Here is a 22,620-nt window from a genome sequence, read left to right as displayed (position 1 = left end):
ATAAATGCAATTAAAATGAGATCCATTTGGTTCTGCGATTTTATAAAAGTGAATAATTGAATGTTGGTAAATTTACGGTTGTGCAGCTATCATCATAATGTAATTCTAGAATATTTCTGTCAGCTAGAAAAGACCCCTCTGACCTATTTGTTCCTACTCCAGTCTAGACAATTACAATTCTATTTTATTTATTTATTAGACTCACCATTATTTATTAGATCTGCTTCCCCCTTACATATCCCCACAATATACATACTTTTAACCTCTCTGGTGACTTCAATTATGTTTTTCTTGTTAACTGATTTATATTTATTCTGTTTGTTCATATGCTCTGTGTCCAGATACTTTGCACATATGTAAGTGAAATGATCTAATATCTGTCTTTCCCTTGACTTATTTCATTTTGCATAATAGCCTGGAGTTTGATTTTGATGCAAATGGAAAATTTCACCCTCACCTAAATTGGAAACCACAATTCAATTTTTTTTCTCTATGTATTTTCCTTTTATGGACATTTCATATAAATGGGACCAGATAATATGAGTCTGGCTTCTTTGTGTGTGTGTGTGTGTGTGTGTGTGTGTGTGTGTTTGTGTGTATTTTAAGGTTCCTATATGCTGTAACATCTATCAGAACTTTGTTTTTACTTATTGCTCAATGGTATACACCACATTTTGTTTATCTCTTTATCAGTTGATGACCCTCTCAGTTGTTTGCAGTTTTTCACTAACTGAATCATTCTGCTATGGATATATTCACCTGCAGCATGTGTCTTGTGATTTCTTTTTAGTAAATACTTCTGAGGTTTCATAAATTTATATTTTTCCTTTTTGTAGTTTAAAAAATACTTAGCTTCCGTTCCAATCTGGTTAAACAACTTTAAATTTAATTAGAAAGTTAATATTTGGATTCACCATGGAATTTAGTAAATGAGTGTGTTCATCCTAGTTTCTGGTTCATGGTTTATTTTTGTTCCTTCCCTGATGGCCATTAAAAATCTGTAGCGGTTCTGAGCTGGAAATGAAGACAGATTAGTGTACATGGAATGATAGGTTTATGGAGGAAGAAAACCGATCTCTATATTAAACTCATTGCAGTTAAATTACCATGTCTCCTTCACCCTCCAGTTCACATCCCCCGACAAATTTTTAGATATAGAATTTTATTCATTTCTTATGCCTCCTGCAGTAACCTCTGTAACAAGGCCATGAACTGTGATTTTGGAGACTGTAAGGGTAGGTTGTCAGTATGAATGAGATGGGGAGCCAAGCTTCAGGAGTATCCTTCTGTCTGACTGCAAGGTTGTGGCATCTCCTCTAGGAAGTCAATGATTCTACCCAGGAATAAAAGCTAGCAAGTTCAGAATCTTTCTTTGACTTTCTGACCTTTAGTCCTTGATCTCATTTCAATGGATTTTTAGGAAAATTTCTATATATAGTAAAAATTCCAGCTTAAAGAACAATTGTAACATTTTCATCTGTATCCCATTTGGCTTTAACTTGAGAAATCTGCAAAAAACATTTTAATATGTAATTGCTTCTCATTTTGTGTTCTAGGATAACAAGAGTCAATAATCCAAGAAGCAATATTTGGTATCTGTGAGATTCTCTGGTATGCTGGTTCAAGTTTGACCTACAGAATATTGAAAATCCCTCTCTTGGCTAAATTTTCCCATTGTTCTCCTACGCTTCTGTCCCTCCAGGTCTTTCACTCATAAAGTGGGGAAGATTAAAGGGAGCTTTATTGGTAGCAAGGGATCTTTGTGCTTGTTGAAATTTCTTCTGTCTTGTGACCTAGGAATATTCAATCCATCTTCCTGAGAACTTGTGCTATCTTCACAACCCAAGCATATGCCATAAGAATTGTGTTTGCCAGACGTTTTCCCTATGATCTTCTCTTTCTTTTTCAGAATTAATAGTTCAATAAATACCCAACATTTGCCTATAAATTAGAAAACAAGAGATTAAAACAATAATAATCCAGTGCTTCTAATCGTGAAACAAGAAACTCCAAGATACAGTATTGCAGAATTCCTTAATCCTAGGTTTGGATTAAGGACAATACCTGATTTTAGAGCAATTTGGTTCTTGAAGCTTGGAATCCTCCCCTTCATTGCCTTAAAGCCAAACCAAGTATATCATCTTTTTCCCTCACTACTTCCTGTAAGTGAGGCAGGGCACAAAACACTTCGAAAATTTTAAGAAGACACAACTGAGGTGGTTCATGTTACCTGATTCTGGCTCCACACTATTCCCTCATTTTTGAAGATTGCTCATCCAGATCCAAAATTTCAGTTTTACTTCTGTTAGCAGGAGGTGGGGGAGGGGAAGCAAGGAGAGGGGCAATTAAAACATTTAAATCAATTCTAGTCTGTCACTGGTGCTTTTCCCTTGGCTCTAAGATTTAAGGAGGAATAATGTTTTTGTGTGCAGGATTGTTTCTATTCCCTTCCACCAGGCATTTGCATGAAGTCCTAAGATTATATACATAGGTGTGTGTACTGTTGATGTCACAAGACCACCAAGATAAAGACATTGTCTACTAGAAATATTCCAGATGATTCTCTTATGACCTGCTCCTAGAAATCTTTCCAAAGAGAATCATTTATCTAATGCATTCTAAAAGAGGTAACACCAATCAAGGGGATGAGAATTGGTTTAGGAAAGGGTAGGCAACAACTCTCAGCTGTTGTGATTTGTATCCTTCTGAAGAGCTATAGTTACATAAATCGATATACCATAGGTGTGTGATATTGTGAAGGATGGTGTTTAAGGAAGAAAAAACTCTACAAAGTTTCCTTGCTGAAAGTGAGAGCTGATGACGAAGATAGAAAAAGACTAAAACCATGTCATTAATCTGATTCTATAACTTGGTTTATTTTTCCTGTACTTGATTTTCAGAAACTAAAATCATGCATTATGTACATGGATTTGGAGCACATTTATAGCTGACTTTTATTCAACATATTATTGGAAGCTTCAGTCATGTTGTTGCATGTCTCAATTGTTTATTTCATTTTATTGTCGAATTATTCCATTACATACCCATATGACAATTTCTGCATCTGCTCACCCTTTGATAAATATTTGGATTGTTTCCAGTTTCCAGTTTTTTTTATATTGTCATTATCACAGACAATTCTGTACATGCAGTTTTGTGGACATATGTTTTCATTTATCTTGGATAAATGCCTAGAAATGAAGGTGTTGGATTACAGAGTAAGCATATGTTAAACTTAGTTTGATATTGACAGTTTCCAAAGTAGTTGTACCAATTTACATCTCCAACATAAATATGACGTAATTTTAATTGATCCATATATCCTAATGTTAGGGCCCATGCCCTAACACCTAACACTTGGTATTTTTCAGTCTTTTTGATGAGTCATGCTGAAGGGTATATATTGGCTCTATCACTTTGATTATTTCACTAGTCTGTCAACTGTTTGGATATTCCATTTTGTGCAGTGTCTTTTCAATATTTTGCTGTTTCGAGTTGCTAGGTTTTTTCTTACTGAATTGTCAGATACCCTGTATTGAGACTCTTTTCTTCCTGTCTATCATTTATTTTTAATTATGTTTAAATTTACTTTGGTGAATAAAATATTTTTAAATTGGCCAAAGTACAATTTTGTAGTATTATTTAGGAAATATTTAAAGATTTCATACCCTTAAGGTATGAGATGATTAATCTGGCCTGAGTGCTGTAGTCTGAGTCTGTGGCAAGATGTTGCCAGGAGAGCTGCCTTGCAAGCCTCGATGTATCTCTTGCTATAAGGTATGAAATATCATAGCTTAAAGTATGATAAGAATTTTATCTTATATTTTATCTGAAGTTGTGTAAAAAACTAAACCACGCCGATGGGCGTGTGAACTCATGGGCTCTCTGGGCAGCCTGCGTTCGGTGCTCTGGAACCGTTGTGTATGGACTGTATCGGGAAGGCCTTTGACCAAGGACAGGCGAGGACCAAACTCATTGCTGATTAGTTACCGTTTATTCAATCTTCCATCTTTCTTATCTCCCGCACTCCCAGCTCCGGCCTCTCTCTGGATCTACTACAGCATCTCTGGATTCTCTTGTCTCTCTCCTCTCTCTTTCTTTCTCCCCCTTGCCCCTAGGCTACACACAGCCAGGTAGCAAAATCATCATAAGAAAGCCCTTCCTGAGGGCCACATTCCAAAGCCTTTCCTGACTGCCAGCAGGTAAAATACCTCTTAAGGTTTTTCTCCTTTCCTTTGTCCAAGAACTTATTCACATCTGAATACTAGTTATTTCTGTATGGACATAGCAAGAGATACATTGAGGCTTGCAAGGCAGCTCTCCTGGGAACATCTTGCCACAGACTCAGACTACAGCACTCAGGCCAGATTAATCATTCCTCACCCTAGCAGGGTCCAAATCTAGTTATCACTATTTGGATCATGACAGCATTTGTCCATGACCAAGCTCTTAACTTATAGTTAAGCATTAGGCACTTTGGCCAGGCCCATTTCGATACCAGGGTAGCACACAACTCACCGCTTGCCCTGGGTCCGTCCCGTCCCTCATCGGGACCTGGCTTTTGGGGGTGCTAGGAAGTAAGGGCAGCTGAGGCTTAGGTCGAGAGAACAGATGCACAGGAGTAAAATATGTAGAGTCAAATGACTCCCAGGTTACTAAAGCATAGCATTTGCTAAGTCTTCCTGTGTCCATACAAAAAGGACATTGCTCTGAATAAACTATGCAAAGGATTCAAGGAGAAGAGAAAAACAATACTTACAAGTCAACAGAACACTAAGAAGCTACAAATAAGCACAGAGGAATGGGAGCACTGTGACAGGAGTAACCCAATAAACCTTGTAGGATAACATAGCCTCTGGTAGTTAATGTTTCTACTTCATAGAGTGGGGAGAAAGGACTGCAAAAATTAAGAAGAGAACTCCCAGAACGACCACCAAGTGGGAGCACTTTGGCACTACTGCAGCAATATAGGAAGATACCATCGTTGACAACATCAACAAGGAATATGATTGACTGGTTCAGCACCTCCGTGATTGTTCGAGGAATGCAGAGAGAGAGAGAGAAAGCCACAAAAAGTCGCCTGTCTTTGGAAACTCTCGAGCTCATTTGCCAACATGGTCTGGTGCGAGCCTCAGGCAATCACAAACTGTCCGAGCTTGCAAAGCTGTGCAGAGAAGGAATAAAGGAAGACCTCAAAGAGAGAAGAGCAGCAGTGTTGGCCGATGCGGCAGAAGCCAGGAAAAGTATTCGCAACACCCACCTGTCCTTCGCCAACTATAAGACCATGATGACTGCCCTCCAACATCCTGATGGATCTATCACCTCTTTCAGAAGGGCAATGGAAAAGGTTATCCACGGGAAAGGTTATCCACAACTTCTACTCGGATCTCGTTTATAGCCACGTTCACCTGCCCACATACCAAATTCTGCAGGATGGATATGTTGTTCCCAGCATTCTCCCTTCTGAAATCCGACATGCCATTTCATCGGTAAAGATGCATACAGCACCCAGTCCAGTCAAGGTCAGACCCGAACACCTGAAGAATCTGCTGCCAGTACTTGTCAGTATATGGGCTCGGCTCTTCACATGCTACCTGTTGAATGCCCTGTCCCAATGGAAAACCATCAGGACCCTCCTGTTGTACAAGAAGGGAGACATTCCCAACATCGGCAACTATCTCCTGATCTGCTGTAGTCCATCATCTGCAAGTTATTCACTTGATTTATCCTCAATAGGATTGACAGAACACTAGACGAAGGACATGTGAGCAAGCAGGGTTCTGAAAAGTATTCAGCATGATTGACCATATCCACATGGTGACTAAGCACATTGAGGTTTCGAGAGAGTCTAACGTTCATCGATTTAAAGAAGGCCTTTGAGTCTGTTGAGACTGAAGCGGTCATCCAAGCCCTAGGCAAACAGTTGTTCCAACTCAATACATCAGGATTCTCTGTGAGCTGTATTATGGATTCACAGCCAGGATCTCACCATTCTACAAAGAAGTGATCATCAACGTAAAGAGAGGGGTTTGGCAGGGTGACACCATTTCACCAAAACTCTTCAGTGCCACCCTCGAGATGACTGGAATGGGAAGGAATGGAGTGAAGATAGGTAGTCAGCAACTACACCACCTCCGCTTCGCTGATGACATCGTTCTATTAACACCAAATATCAGCCAAGCAGCATGAATGCTGGCCGACTTTGACTGTGAATGTGGAAAGGTCATACTGCAGCTGAACCTCACGAAGACAATGTTCATGAGAAACAGACTAGTTTCTGATGTTCCATTTGCCCTCAACGACACAAACATCTCTGAATGCAGCAGTTCTGTGTACCTAGGTCGAGAACTCAACATGACAGATGACCTGGCACTTGAGCTGCCCAGGAGGTAGAGAGCAGCGTGGAACACTTTCAAGAGCATTGAAGAAATGGTTAAGAGGACAAAGAACCTCCGGCTCCGGGCACATCTTTTTGACTCCACTGTTCTTCCTGCACTTACTTACGCCTCAGAGACCTGGGCCCTATACAAACAGGACAAGAATGTTATTCGGGTCTCCCAAAGAGCAATCAAAAGAGCTATGCTTGGAGTATCACGTTTCACTCAAGTGAGAGAAGGAATTCGGAATTTCGACCTCTATTGATGATCAAGAATCAGGGATGCTGTCTCATTTGCCAAGGCGTCAAAAATCATATGGGCCAGACACGTAATGAGATTTAGAGATGACTGCTGGACTAGAGCTGTTACCAACTGGATTCCACTGGATGTCAAAAGACTGCGTGGCTGTCCACCTACGAGATGGTCAGACTTCTTCGTCAAGACCCTGAACGAATGGTTTGAGGCTATTTGCTCTTCGTGTTCCTGGAGCGAGCAGATGCCACTGGGCTGTACTAGCACGTGACAGTGACAAATGAAGACGTACTGGTGCCCACTTGAGCAAATCAAAGATCAATGGGATGACAAGTGATACAGGTAATTTTTAAATTTAATTTTTTTAATTTTATTTTTATAAGGTTGTCCACATTAATTGATTACATTCAATATTTCAACACCAATCCCACCACCATACACCTTCCCACCACCATTATTTTGAATTTTCCCACCACCATTCAAGCTTGCCTGCCAGGAGCAGATGCTAGATAATTTATTTTCTATTACTTATGAATATCATGAGACATCGTGGCCACATGCTTCTAAATTCTAAAATTGTAAATGGTTGGGATCCAGAGACATCTCTGTAGGGAGCTAATCTATTTTGAGATTCATTTGTGAGACTCTGGATCAAGGCCATTTATGTGCTGAGATGGAGCCTAGAGGCAGATTGTGGGCATGACAGCCAGGACCCCAAGCAGGTAGGAAAAAGGAAGGGTGGGCCTGTCTCCACTGCTGTCAAGGGCCTGCAGTCATAGTCCTTGAACCTGCATACTTGGCTTTTGCTTTTGGAAGCTTGTGGCCATTGGGGTTTCATCTGGAGCGGGTAGAGAGGGCCCACCCGCTCCATCTGAGGTAGAATTGACTCAGTATGGGGTCTGGAGAGATCTTCAGCGAGCTGCTGTCTTCCAGGATTCACTGCTGTGGATTGACTACTGTGGATCAAGGCCTTTGATGTGCTCAGATGGATTTTTTTTTTTTTAGTATTTCCAAGATACGGAAACTAATGCTTTATATATTTTGGAAATTAACCTTTTGTCAGTTGGGTGATAGGCAAATATTTTTTCCTAGTTTGTGGAGTGTTTTTGTGCACATTCTCTTTGGATATTATATATTTTTAAACGCTAATATAAATGGTACTTTAAAATAAATGAAATAAATAAAATAAAAATTAAATATCTCCCCTCAATTTCTTGATAATGTATGCTAATAAGGTTGATTTTTATTTATTGATTTCAGACATGAAACATTGATTAATTTATTACTCATAATGATGTACTCATAGATTCTGTTGACATTCATAGTTTTGTTTTGGGACCACACCCAGCTCTGGCTCTGCATTCAATAATTACTTCTGGTGGTGCTGGGGACCATATGGAATGCCAAAGATGGACCTCTGGGTTGACTATGTGCAAGGCAAGTGCCTACCCACTGTGCCATCACTCCAGCTATTGATAGTGGGGCTGGGGGGTTGGGCCACTCCCAGTTATGTTCAGGGCTTAGTCTTAGGTCTGCACTTAGAAATTACTCCTGGCTGCGGGGCCTGAGCTATAGCACAGCGGGTAGGGCATTTGCCTTGCACACGGCCGACCTGGGTTCGATCCTCGGCATCCCATATGGTCCCCCAAGCACTGCCAGGAGTAATTCCTGAGTGCAGAGCCAGGAGTAACCCCTGAGCATTGCTGAGTGTGACCCAAAAAGCAAAAAAAAAAAAAATTACTCCTGGCTGCACTTGAAGGACCATGTGGGATGCCATGGATAGAATTGGGTTGGCTGCACACAAGGCAACCTGATGTACTATCACTCCAGTCCCAGTTGAGACTTTTAAAAATATATTCAATTATATCAGTAGCACAGAGTGGTATTTATACCTGTTTCCCCCCCGAGTTTTATAATACTGATTTCGTTGTGTTGCTTTATTCCAATAGTTAGGGTTTTACTCTAAATATACAGGTCAGTAGAGTATGTCTTTAGGTTTCTTCTAATATTAGAAAGATTGTCTCAATATTTCACCCTTCAGTGGGTGAAAAGTTTAAACATTAACTGAGATATAATTCACATTTTGAAGTACACAGTTCAATGAGTTTGGCTATTGATCATATTTGTGAAATGATATTATAGTCTACATAATCACATTTGAGTATATATGATGATAGACAGAATTTTAAGAATGATTCCCAGTAGAGCTAGTCTCTATAAATTGTCCTCCACTTTGAATGTAGTTGGAACCTGTAAATACGAGAAATCATTCTCATGATTCTATATGCTACACAGCTAAAAAAAAGCTTTGTTGAACTAATACTTAGTTATGCGTGATTTCTTTATTTTTCCGGCCAGAAAAATCCCGAGACATCAGCAGCATTTTAACTATGAGGACTTCATATGTCTTTGTGCGCTTGAAGATGTAGGAGGACACTTGAGCAGGAACTGCTCAAATCAAAAGCTTAGCATGACCTCTCATGGCCAGACGGAAGTCAGGGATCTTAGGGTAGGACATTTCAACAACCAAAATAAGCTCGGAAGCAATTCTTCTGCAGAAATTCCAGATGAAAACCCAACTGGAATTTTACTTAGCTTTTATATTTATGGTTACTTTTATATAGGACCTTGATTTGACCTTGTAAAACAGTAAGCAGAGAGTCCAGCGAAGTCCTCTTAGGTTGCCGAGCATATACATGGGACAGCTTAACTGAATTTTATTTTAAGCTTTTATGTTTATGATTACTTTTTACATAGCGCAACAACAACAATAAAACACAGATACAGTTTGGTGGTGGAAGTAGTACTGTTCTAACAAATACTTAGCACTTGAAATGACTTTGGAAAGAGGAAGGTGTGGGAGGATTTTGAGCAGCAAAATAGAAACAAGATTACCTTGAAAAAAATTTTAGTAGAAATATTACATAGAAATAGACATGGATAGCACCTAGGGTGCAGAACAACATGAGAATCTTGTTATCAGAAACCTGAGAAAAGGAAATAGTTGCACATAGGGACAGAGAACTGAACAGAATTATCTCCCTCGGTTGTGTGAAAAGCAGAGCTTCTAGCGATGAACTTAGATACTGAGCTGTGAAGATTCTGCCAGCGAAGTGTTGGAAATGCAGCCTATTACCTTCATGCTATTTCTAGTAAAGCATGGGAGACAGAAATTGAATGAACTGTTGAATAAAAAGGAGCAGTCACTGGGATATTGTCAATAGATCCAGATGGCAAAACATGTCACAATTTAGAAATGTCGTTGGAAAAAATGACACAGAGAAAAGGTTGGGGGTGAAGTTTTGCAAACTTGCTAAAATCTTCAAGATCAAAAATAGCTGCATGTTCAGTGACATGAAATCCTTCCAAGGGGTTTTAGATTGAAAAACAAACCAAAAGACAGAAACCTTCAGAACACTATTTGTGAGGGCTCTCAGGAGAAGTCAAGGGCAGAGGGAAAAAAATCCCACCTGTGAAGGACAGCCTCACCTGTAGAGTTTGACCCTGCTCGTGACCCTGTGGCTGAGAGGACCAGCACTCTGGACACTGTGCTATCGGATGGTACAATGAGTTTAGGGCAGGGAGTTTATTCAAGTGAGCCTAATATAATCATCTGATCCTTGAAAGCAGACACATTCCTCTGGCTGGTGGAGAAGAGGCAGGCGGACGTCAGCATGAGGATTCAATGTGCTTTTCTGCCTTTGGGTGGAGGGGTAATGGGGGACACATGAGAAGAAACCAGGATGTCGTCCTGGAGATGAGTGGACTCCCACCTAGCAGGTAACAAAGAAAAGAGGACTCATAACTAAGGAGAGCTTGTTCTTCCAACCAGCTCAAAGCACTTGCAAGCAAATGCTTCCTATCCCCCACCCCCCTCCCAAGACGCTAAGAGACCAGACTGGTGGATACCTTCATTTTGTTTGTGTGAAACCTAGACAAGGCAAACCCGTCCAATCCACCTGGACTTCTGACCCACAAGATTGTGGTAATTTGGTCGTAACAACAAGCAACAGGAAACTAATTTGTTTTATTATTTAGCTATGAATCCTTTATATATTGTATATATAAGTCCTCTGACAGACAAACACTAAGAATATTTTCTGTGACTTGTCTTTCTGCCTTCTTAATACTTTTAAGGAGCAAAAAAGTTAATTAACTGGTTTTGCTTTTTTGTTGTTGTTGTTGTTTTGGGTCACACCCAGCGATGCACAGGGATTATTCCTGGCTCATGCACTCAGGAATTACTCCTGGCGGTGCTCAGGGAACCATACAGGATGCCGGGAATCGAACCCGGGTCTGCCACATGCAAGGCAAATGCCCTACCCTCTGTGCTATCGCTCCAGCTCCTGGTTTTGCTATTTTTATGGCTTACATTTTTTTAGTGTTCTACTAAGAAACACTCCTTGTTCCCAACAAAAGAGCAAATATTTTTCCCTTTATTTTCCTCTAGGACTTTTTATAGTTTACATTTTTTTGTGTGTATGATGTCAAATGAGGAGCAATAGTATTTTTTTCCTTCACATGCACAATAGCTTTCAGCACCATTTATTAATATGTGTTTCTTTCTCTATTGAATTTCCTTGATATCTTTGGTGAAACCTAGCCACATATATGTATGTGCATTTATTGCTGGATTCTAGTGTTCTTTTTAGATTACAAACATTCACATATTAATATTTTATTTTGCAGATACCACCCTGTCTTTATTATGGTAGTACTATAGAAAGTAAAAAATTCAGATTTTTTTACTTCAACTATAAGACCTTTAGCTCTGTTATTTACAACAATTGTCTGGGTTATTTCTGGTTCATCTCACCAATTTTCACAAGATAGCCTGTTATAACATTGGTTGAGATGGCATGGAATCTCTAGATTAAGGGATAACTGACATCTTTATAATTTTGAATCAGAAGTTGATATACGGTTATAAAATATCTTGAGTATTTGGCTTAGATATTTCAATAAATTCAATAGATGTTTTCAGTAGTTTTCTAGACCGCAAAGATGAGCTTAAGTTAAACATATTTGAACAAATGGCACATAAGTTCTTTCTAAATACCTCTCCTCTTATGGCACAGTTAGAATACTTGATAGTCCTAAAATAATACAATTCATTATAAACAACATTTAGTCTCAGAAGGGAATTATAGCTATTAATTCAATTGTCAACAACTGGATTAAACAACTTGACATTATACCTGAATCCATAGGTTAGAGTGAGGAAAATGTAAGCAGAACACTCCTCCAAGATATAGAAGCTAGAGGTACCTTCAAGGATTCAATGCTATTGGTCAAGCAAATAGAAGCAAAGATAGACAAATGGAACTGCATCAAACTATGAAGCTTGAAGCTTCTGCACTGCATAAGAAACGATGACTAGAATAAAAAGATTCCCCACAGACTGGGAGAAAAGACTGCCCACACACACCTGACATAGGGTTAATATTTATGATATATAAAGCGCAGCTAGAACTTTGCAAAAAAAAACCCCAAACAATCCCATAAAAAATGGGGGTAAGAGATAAATAGAAACTTCCTTCAAGAAGCCATCCAAATGATAGAAAACCTATGAAAAAATGCGCTGCATCATCTATCATCAGGAAATGCAAATCAAAACAACAATAAGATATCATCTTACACTAGTAAGACTGGTGCACATTATCAATATTGGCATAGATGTGGGGATAAAAGGATCCTCATTCACTGCTGGTAGAAATGTTGACTATTCCAGTCCTTTTAGAAAACAATATAAACAGTTCTAAAGAAAAAAATAAACCCACACCAAGGATTGGGCTTTCATTTGACTAAGCAATCCAACTTCTTGGCATCTACCCAAAGGGTCCAAAAACTATTTAGAAGAGACATTTGCACTCTTATGCTCATTGCAGCACTATTCACAATAGCAAAAATTAGCAGCTAAATAAATAATAAAATATCTGGAAACAAGCCAAGTGACCAAGAACGGAGAACCAGATATAGAAACTCTGGTATATGTACACAATAGAATGCTACTTAGCTGCAATAAAAGATGAAATCAATTTGCTGTTACATGTATGAAACTGGAGAGTAAGTTTGCTGAGAGAAGTTAGTCAGAAGGAGCAGGAGAGACAAGGAATGACATCTCTCATATATTACATATAAAGAAATAAAGTAAGGTTAACAAATGTACAAAGGCAAGAAGTAGGAAGCTAAAAGTACAAAGGCAAGAAGGGTGGGTGGGACACTGGACAATGGTGGAGAAAAGTGGATGCTTTGATGGAGGATATGATGTTGGAATGTACTTAAAATAAAACTTTTTTTTTTAAAATGACAGTACTATAATGCAAAAAACCAAAATCAGTAAAGAACGTTTTCAATAAAAATTTCAATGAAAATGGCAACCAAGCAAAAATTAAGTTTTTTCTGTAAATATATAAAAGAAGATAATAGCTATTTGTATGTGCTATCTAGAACAATTTTAAGAAATTGGCACTGGTATTTTGATTGTTTTCTTTTTTATTGTCTGTGTGATTCAGGCTTCAGCTTTTGGATGCTGGGTAGTCCTCATACACTTTAGCTGTAGACACAGGTACTTGATATCAAGGGACAAAAATAATTCTCATTGGCAGAGTTGCACCCAAATGATTCCTCCTGCCCATTTCAATCACATAGTCATTTTCAATCAACTGAAACATTTTTCTGGATTGTAGAGGTATGGCTAAATCTGACATTCTGCACTGCACTGTAGCTCTGTCGTCCCATTGTTCATCCATTTGCTCAAGCGGGCACCAGTAATGTCTCCATTGTGAGTCTTGTTGTTACTGTTTTTGGCATATAGAATATGCCATGGGTAGCTTGCCAGATTCTGCTGCGTGGGCGGGATACTCTGGGTAGCTTGCCGGGCTCTCCTAAACTGATGAAGGAATCTAACCCAGGTCGACCATATGCAAGGCAAATGCCCTACCCACTGTGCTATCTGACATTCTAATCAGATGAATTTCAATTTCATTTCTATGTGACTCTTATGAAAAGTGATAAATAAGAACCCTTCCAGCTGGGTCCACACAGATGAACATTGTCTTGGAGAACAGATACACATGGTTTTCATAAAGGATTTGTTTCCTCTGGCATTGCACCTTATAGGAAAGTGGCTCCACTTGAAAATAAATTGGAACAATATTCTTCAAAAGTGGTCCTCTGAAACACAGGTCACATCTACCATTTTAAATAAAATTGATGACCATGTCTTCAAGAGGATTGTGCACAGGTGATTATGACCTTGAATGCAATGTATATAATATTCTAATCATAGAGTCTCTTGCCTGCATGTCTGGCTGTCTTCCCCGGGGATGGGTTCCAGCTTCCCTCCCCACCTCGAGCAGAGCTCCCAGCGGCCGAAGACCACCAGAACCTAGATGCAGCCATGCTGGAGGCTCCTCTCTACACATTCGGACAGGCCTCATGCATGAAGATACCAGCAGAGGAACCCAGGTGTGTGTAATCCCATCAATGCCCAACATCAGAGAGAGACTTAAAAACAAGCTCTCAGAAGCGATATCTTTAGCTTTCTTCTCCCTCTGGGAGAAACTGGCAATCTTCTGAGAGTTTCCTGCTCCCATGGGACAGCCTTGCAGGCTTCCCATGGTGTATTCATATGCAAAATCCAGTAACAAGCTAGATCTCATTCCCCTAACCCTGAAGAGCCCCCAGTGCAACATTGTTAGGAGGGCCAAGTCGAAATAGACTAAGATCTCAGGGAAAGGACGAAATGAGATGTTACTGAGCCCACCCGAGAAATCGATGATTAACGGGATATTGTGATTGATTGATTGTGATTGAATCATAGAATTTAATGAAGTGCTTAGAGTAGTGCTCAGTACACTAGACCACTGAGTCTCAACTAGTGACAATTTTGCTCCCCAAGGACATTTGGCAATGTCAAGAGGTCATTTCTAAGGAATAGGGGAAGAGTGTGCTACTGGCATCCAGTGGGGATATAAGGGACGCTGCTGATAAAAAATGTACGCGTGCAGAAGGGTGTGTGGCTTTCCTTTTTCCTCAGCTAGTAATTCACTTAAATCACGGTATCATTGTCATCACATTGTTCATTGATTTGCTCGAGTGGGCACCAGTAACTTCTCCATTTGTCCTGGCCCTGAGATTTTAGCAGCCTCTCTTTACTTGTCCTTCCCAACAGTGCCATATTGGAGGCTCTTTCAGGATCAGGGGAATGAGACCCATCATTGTTATGGTTTTTGACATATAAAATATGCTATGGGGAGCTTGCCAGGCTCTTCCATGGGGGCAGGATACTCTTAGTAGCTTGCCAGGTTCTCCGAAAGGGAGAACTAGACAATAAGAGGTAGCTTCAGGGATCTTTGTTTTATTGTTCTGGATCTTCGCCTTTGATGAGATTACACTGGGGTGAAGAGTGGAGGACAGTTTGTGGGTGTGACTGCCTAGCTCCTGGAAAAAGGGGGATCTGGGTGGTGGAGGCCCAGACCCAATATAAGCGGGCTTGGAGATCTCAGCCCCGGGTCCCGCACACCTGGGTTCCTCTGCGGTTCCTCATGAGTAAGGCTCATCTGAACGTGTGAATGGGGCCTTGAATATGATTGTGGCTAGGTCACAGAGGTCTTTGGCTGCTGGGGCTCTGCTCAGGGTGGGGAGGGAAATTTAACCCATCCCCCTCCGAGGAGCCCTGGTGAAGATAGCCAGGCACAGGGGCAGGAGACTGCCAATCCACTTAAATAGTTATAGTAAATCTACTTCTAATATTTCTAGCAATGCCATTCTGTATGAGCAGTGTAGGAGATATATCAAACTTAAAGTTTGGTTCTTCCTGAGGACATCTCACTATGTTCCAGACCGCAGTCCTCAGGCCAGGTTAGTCTTCCTAACCCCAGCAGAGTCATTATCCGAGTAACTGGATAAGGACTTTAGTTTATGACCAAGTTTGTCCATGAACGTGCTCTTAACTTATAGTTAAGTACTATGGCACTTGGCCTGGCCCATTTCAATGCTAGGGTAGCTCACTGCTTGCCCTGGGTCCATTCAGTCCCTTGTCTGGACCCTGCTTTGGGAGTGCTAGAAACTAAAAGTAACTGAGAAAGCAGATGGCCAGGAGGTCAGGAGTAAATATTGTTTGAAGTCAATCAACTCCCAAGTTACAAAAGCATAATATTAACTGTCTTCCTGTGTCCATACAGAAAGAACATTGCTTTACGATAAACGATGTAAAAGACTTAACTTTCAAGTTCAGTGTCCTTAGACAGATCTGATCTCACAAGATAACAGAATCTGATTAGGAAAAAGATGATTAATTGACTGGGGAGGAGGGCACAGAGAAGAGTTTACAGATAAACAAAGGAATGGGAGTGACTCTGGTTTACAGATAAACTAGTAATGGGTGTAACTTATAAACCTAAGTTCCCTGTGGCAAGGCTGAAAGGATAAACCCATTGTGTCACCACTCCTGCTTGCTCTGGTTCCAAACCACTGGACCTGGAGATTCTACCAAGAATTCTAGCAGATCATAAAGTGCTTTCCAGGACCAAGACAGAAGAGTTGTAATTTCTATAGACTTTAATGGCCTTAGCTAAGAAAGCATCATGTCACTTGATGTTGTCATATATCCTGAGCTAGTAGACATAGAATCACAAATAAACAGAAAATTTAAAAAATTCTGTAGATTATCAGAAAGCCAAAGGACACAACAGATTTAGCGATACCATAAAAAACACTAGCCAGGCCATCTTCCACAATCAACAGAGAAGCGGCAGGCATTCTGGTGAGCAGCGCAGCCCGGAAAATGCTCCGGACCCGAATTGGGGCCAGCAACACCGGGGGGCCGGAAGGAGGAGGTGCCGCCAGCACACCTTCTCCAGATGGAGCCCTGGCGACACTGTGCAGCAACTAACACGGCTCCAGGATTCGGGACTGGGACACATCCAAGCCGCGTCCTTTTTTAAAACCTGAAAACATACAATCTTTTAATGGAAAACTAATTATCAAATGCTTCCTTATTAGGGTTATCTTGTTTGGGGGTATAACTCCCACAACAATAGTGAGTTTTGTGTTGAAATATTGAACGTAATCAAGGTGAAGAGAAAATGAAGTGAAATTCATCAGTTATACAGTTGGGGTGGGGGGCGGGGGGTATACCGGGGATTTTGGTGGTGGAATATGGGCACTGGTGAAGGGATGGTGTTTGAATATGGTATAACTGAGTCATAAACCCGAGAACTCTGTAACTTTCCACATGGTGATAAAATTTAAAAAAATAAATAAATAAAAATAAAAAAATTTAAAAAAAAAAAATAAACAAAAGTGAATTGAGAATTCAAAAAAAAACACTAGCCAAAGGACAAATCAAATAGAAAAATGATTTAGAAAGAAGAAAGAATCAAACAAATTTTGGTGCTAAATAATATAATGACTAAACTGGAGAACTTCAAAAGGGAGTTTCAACGGCTGACTTGACCAAGAATAAGGAGACAGTGAGCCAGACAATTAACTGAAATGATTTTTTTAGAGGAGCAAAATGCAAAAAGAATTTTAAAAAGTAAAGAAAGTCTTTTGACCTTTTGGGGCACTGTCATGAGAAATAATATACTAGTCACTAGAGCCCTGGAAGGAGAATAAAAGAGGAGTAGAAATTCAATCTCTAATAAAAGACACCCTATGGAATGGAAAAAATATTTGCACATTATACTTCTTATAAAGGGTTGATATATAAATCTATAAAGTACTCACTAATTTTTCCAACAAAAAATCCAGTGACCCTAACCATAAATGGGATGAGGAGATGAATAGATACTCCCCAAAGAAGACATACAAATAGCCAACAGGTATATGGAGAAAGTGCTCATTAGACTTCAGAGATATGCATTAGAGAGATGCATAATTAGAGAGATGCAACTGAAAGCAACAATGAGATACCATCTCAGACCTGTGAGAATGACACCTATCAAAAAAAATATCTGGATATAGCTAGTGTTGACAGGGTTGCGGTGAGAAAAGAACTCTCATTCACTGTTGGCAGGAATGTCATTTGGTTCAACCCCTATGGAGAGCAATATGGATATTTCCCAAAAAATAGGAATAGAGCTCCAATATGATACAGCGATACCACTTCTTGGCATCTATCCCCCCAAATACAAAGACCCTAATTTGAAAGTGTATGTGCACACCTATGTTCATTGCTGCACTTAGTACTACAGCCAAGATATAGAAACAGCCCAAATGACAATAGCTGAATGGATCAAGTTATGCTAAACACATAAATTTATGCAATTTTTTTAACAAAATAGATGAGATCTGGAGAGTTTCCTGCTGAGTGAAGTCAGCCAGAATAAGAGAGACAGATATAGAATTATCCCTTTCATCTGTGAGATATTAAAGAATCAGTAAGGAAATTACAGAAGACCAAAAAATAACAAAGCCCAAGAACTGTTCTATGGAACGGAGCTCAATGGTGAGACCTTATGGGGACCTAAGACTGGTGGGAGAGCTCAGCATGAACAGGGACAAGGTTGGAGGGAAGCAGGCGTACTGGTCAGGGCGATGGTGCTGTCATACAATTCTACGATGACATGAAACTGTATCATTGTAGAATTGTAAAATTGTAAATCATGGTGAGTATATCTACTCTCAGCAATATTAGTGATACTGAAGGTTGCTGACTAGTTAGATTTTTCTTACTTATTTAAAAGAAACTCTTGAGTTATATTGGTTATTAAATCACATTTTGGATGTACCAGATTACCATATGTAAAGTGTGATGCAATCATACCCAAAGTATAATTTCTCTATATCACCTTAAAATATACCCCTTGAACTCATTTTATCCACACCACTCCCAAAGACTAGATATTCTCATAAAAATTTCTTCGAGCGGGCACCAGTAACTTCTCTCATTGAGAGACTTATTGTTACTGTTTTTGGCATATCCAATACACATGGGTAGCTTGTCAGGCTCTGCCGCAGGCTCAATATTCTCGGTAGCTTGCCGGGCTCTCCAAGAGGGACGGAGGAATCGAACTCAGGTTGGCCACGTGAAAGGCGAACGCCCAACCACTGTGCTACCACTCCAGCCCATTCTCATAAAAAAGAAATGGTAATTATGTGAACCTGGTGGATGTGAGATATCCATTTTGTAATGTATATGGATCAAATTAATTCATTGTATACCTTAAACTAACACAGCTATATTTCAATTATATCTCAGTAACCTGGAAAAAGGGCTGGAAAAAGCACAGTGGGTAGGGCATTTGCGTTGCACGTGGCTGACCTGGGTTTGATTCCTACGACCATATATTATTTACTCTGAACAAAGCAGTGTTAGTGATGTCATGCCGAGAATAATGTTTTTATTGTACACATTATTACGTTACTGGTGCCCGCTCGAACAAATCAATGAGCAACAGGATGACAGTGACAGTGACAGTGTGTACAGACAGAAGACCTATATAAAGGAAGTGTTTTAGTTGTTAAAGATGAATTTATATATATATATATATATATATATATACACACACAAGACTTGTCTAATGGAGGTTGGGGAAATAGTACAGGGATAAAGCTGCTTTTTTTCCATATAGTTGAGTCTTGTTTGATCCCCAGCACCACATATGGTCCCTCAAGCACTTCAAGGGAGCAATCTCTGAGAATAGAGCTAAGAGTAAGCTCTGAAAGGAGCTGGGAATGGCCCAATAGCCAAGATGATAGGGTATAGTAATTATTATTAATAATAATGCAATAATAATAATTAATATTATATAATACCCTAGTCTGAGCTTGGTTTCAAGTTATCTCCTATTCAGTCACTATTGATATTTAATTTACTGAACCAGTGCAGAGTAAACTGAGGTCCAGAGAAAGTCAGTATTTTGCAATGATTTACCATGATTCCCCTAATAATTTTTTGTAGTGAGCAAATGGAAAATGTCAAGGTAGAACTTAGCCTGAATTTCTACCTAGCCCCCAATTGTCTTTAAACTATACAAAATTTTCCACAAGAGGAGTTTCTCCAGATTGGGTTATAATTTTAAGTAAAAAGCTTTTAAAGTTTGAAGGTTTTAAAGGCCAAGATTTGAGAATGTTACAGTGAAATTAATTCTCTCTTCCCACCCTTACTCAATGAACCAATGAGTCATCAGAGTGTGGAAGTACAGGATGTCATTTTAAGCTGTCAAGGTTATGCTTAGTCCTACAGTTCAGGCCCTGAGCATTTGTGCATCTACCTTATCTATAAAGAAGAGTATTTTACCATCTGCAATTTTACCATCTGCAAGATCTCTCTTCCTCCCTCTCTCTCTCTCTCTCTCTCTCTCTCTCTCTCTCTCTCTCTCTCTCTCTCTCGCTCGCTTGCTCGCTCACTCTTACTTAGAGGAACAATGACATGATATCCATAAATTTCATTTTAAAGTTTGGATAAAGTGCACATAACAGTCAGAGTTGGAGTATTTCCCTCAAATACCTTTGGTGGCTGCTGTTATAGAATAAATGTGTTTGCTTCCATGGTGAATCTTCCATGGTGAATATATGTAGGAGTCAAGCATACCCCGAGTGAACTGTTGGTTACCAGGAGATGTGAGAAAAGCTTCACAGGTACAATAGCCTAGATTAGAGTGCAGGACTCTTAGAATCAGAGTCTTCTGGTGAAAAGACCAAATTATGCCAGAGACAACAGTGCATAGAGAACAGCTTTGAAGAAACTTTGCTTCTTGAACTCTGGGCATCTTTTATTTTCATCTTTGTAAAGTTCATTGCCCTATTAATATCTCATTTCTCACTGTTCTAGTCCTTTGAAGATCAAAGGTTTAAAAATGAGGAGAAAAACAAGGACTTGACAAATTCTAACAAATTCAGAACTGCTGGCATAAGCTTTATTGATTTATTGAAATGGCCGATCCCATTAAAAAGATTCAAGCAATGCCAAGAAATATAATAGGCGATGAAGCTCTTCAAATCCCACCACCCAGATCACGAGCATCATGGTAGATGTATCTTGATTCTGTATGGACAGAGGAATGTGACGTGAGAGAAAACGCAACAGAAAAAGGGTAATGAATGGAATGGATAGATGAGGATATTCTAGCTTGTACAACTGGTTCAGCACTAATTATGATTTCATCATGTAATTTGGCTTGATATTAGTATCCCATAACAACTTAAAATAAAATCATTATGACTCCAATTCAGATACAAAGGCAATGACAAAACTGTTAAGATACAATAAGAAGCTCCAAAACAAAAAGACACATTGATGTATTAGAAAAGTAGGAAAATTTGTGAAAATTTTTCTTCTACTGCAGAAAGTTCAATCACATGTCTATAGAAAAAAACTATTTTATACTGTTATCAGCTATCTCCAATTTACAGAGTAAAGTTGCTCAGAGGCTACAAAAGGTTAGAATCAGATAACCCTGTGGTTATGAGTGCAACAATAAATAATTTCCCTTTGGAATCACCAAATAACCTATTTTGCTTATTCCAGATTTCTCTATACCTAGATGTTCTTTTGTCAAGCCCAGGGCGCTTTTTTTCATATCATACTGTGTTCTTTGGAGGTTTATATTTCTTCCCTTTGCCAGAGAGGTTTTTTTGGGCCCTGCAGGTACAACTTCAAGAGCCAAAAAGGACTAAAAGGTACCTTGTGCCTTTATACATTTTACTCTAAAAAGCTCAAATGCTTTAGTCAAAGCAGTGAAAAATTCTAAAATGCCAAGAAAATAAAATATTGTTTTGCCCCTAGCTTCTTCCATATCCCCTGTCATGTTTTAATAGACACAGATCAATATTTTAACAGCTAAATAGGGATTTGGGCCATGAGAGCTTATACAAATAGAAACATACTATTTACATCGGCATCCTGTTTTTCTCATTTAAAACAATACTTTGGGCTACTTCAGATGTAGACTGAATTTAATGCATCCTTATCAATAGTCCAAGATATGCCATGATATGATGCCACTCTGATTCCTGGAAATGAGTGAAGAAGAAATACAGATAGTTGTGGAAAAGGAGAGGGATGGCAGAGGTGAAAGAGGACAGCCTTCATTATTTAAGCTGGGTCCTGGTGATAATACAGTTAAACATCTTTGTCTTACTACAATGCACACCAGTGGCCCCCAAACCTGATGGAGTTTAATCTGTCAGGGTGAGCAGAGGTCATGCCACGCATTTGATTACAAGAAAATAATTATTTCCTATTATTATAAAAGTCAAGTGCTTTTCAAAGAAAATGATATATTTCCTGGTGGGAAATGGGAGTTTTTTCCACCCCACCTTCTGAGAAATGCCAAAAACCTAATACAATGGTCTTTGGTCATCAAAGGAATGCTAGCTGCATAAACAAATTAGATTTTTATATTGACAGCTTCCTCTTCATTAAAAAAAACAGAATTGAAAGTTGTTTGTGTGTTAAAAATTAATGAGCAGAAAGGAACCTTCCTCATTACTAATAAAAATTTATGTTTTCTGAAGTAAAGAAAAAAGATGTTCGGTCGTAAAGCAGTAAAGAAAAAGGAGAATAAAGCAGAGGAATCCCCATAAAGCAGTAGAGAAAAAGGAGAATAAAGCAGAGAAATAACGCCTTTGTATGTGAGACTTTTCCCTACCCAGAAATATGTCAAGGCCTTTACTAACCTGGATGATAGGAAACCAGAAACCCTGAAAGTAGAAGGAGGCATAAGCCAGAGTTGTGCATTGCTTACCCCACCTCCCCCCAGGCCCTCTGAGTTAGCATTTTCATAAAACTATCTCTTTGACACTGTCAGTGGTGCATTTCTTTCCAAAAGGACTTTTGTTTTCAACCAATCAATGAATGTTTTATTGATCACTTACTAGGTGCCAACAGCTATCACAGCTACAGCTTCAGTTGGGGTAAGCACCTACAAGGCATGTGTGATTTGTTGGAGACAAAGAGCAGAAGCCCAGAAATATCAGACAAAACACAACATGGGCACAAATTTTAATAGCAAACCACAGTTTTCCCTTTCTCAAAAAT

Source organism: Sorex araneus, chromosome 11 (assembly GCF_027595985.1).
Source record: "Sorex araneus isolate mSorAra2 chromosome 11, mSorAra2.pri, whole genome shotgun sequence".
Taxonomy (NCBI): Eukaryota; Metazoa; Chordata; class Mammalia; order Eulipotyphla; family Soricidae; genus Sorex; species Sorex araneus.
The sequence above is the reverse complement of the archived record's forward strand: the minus strand, read 5'-3'. Positions refer to the sequence as shown.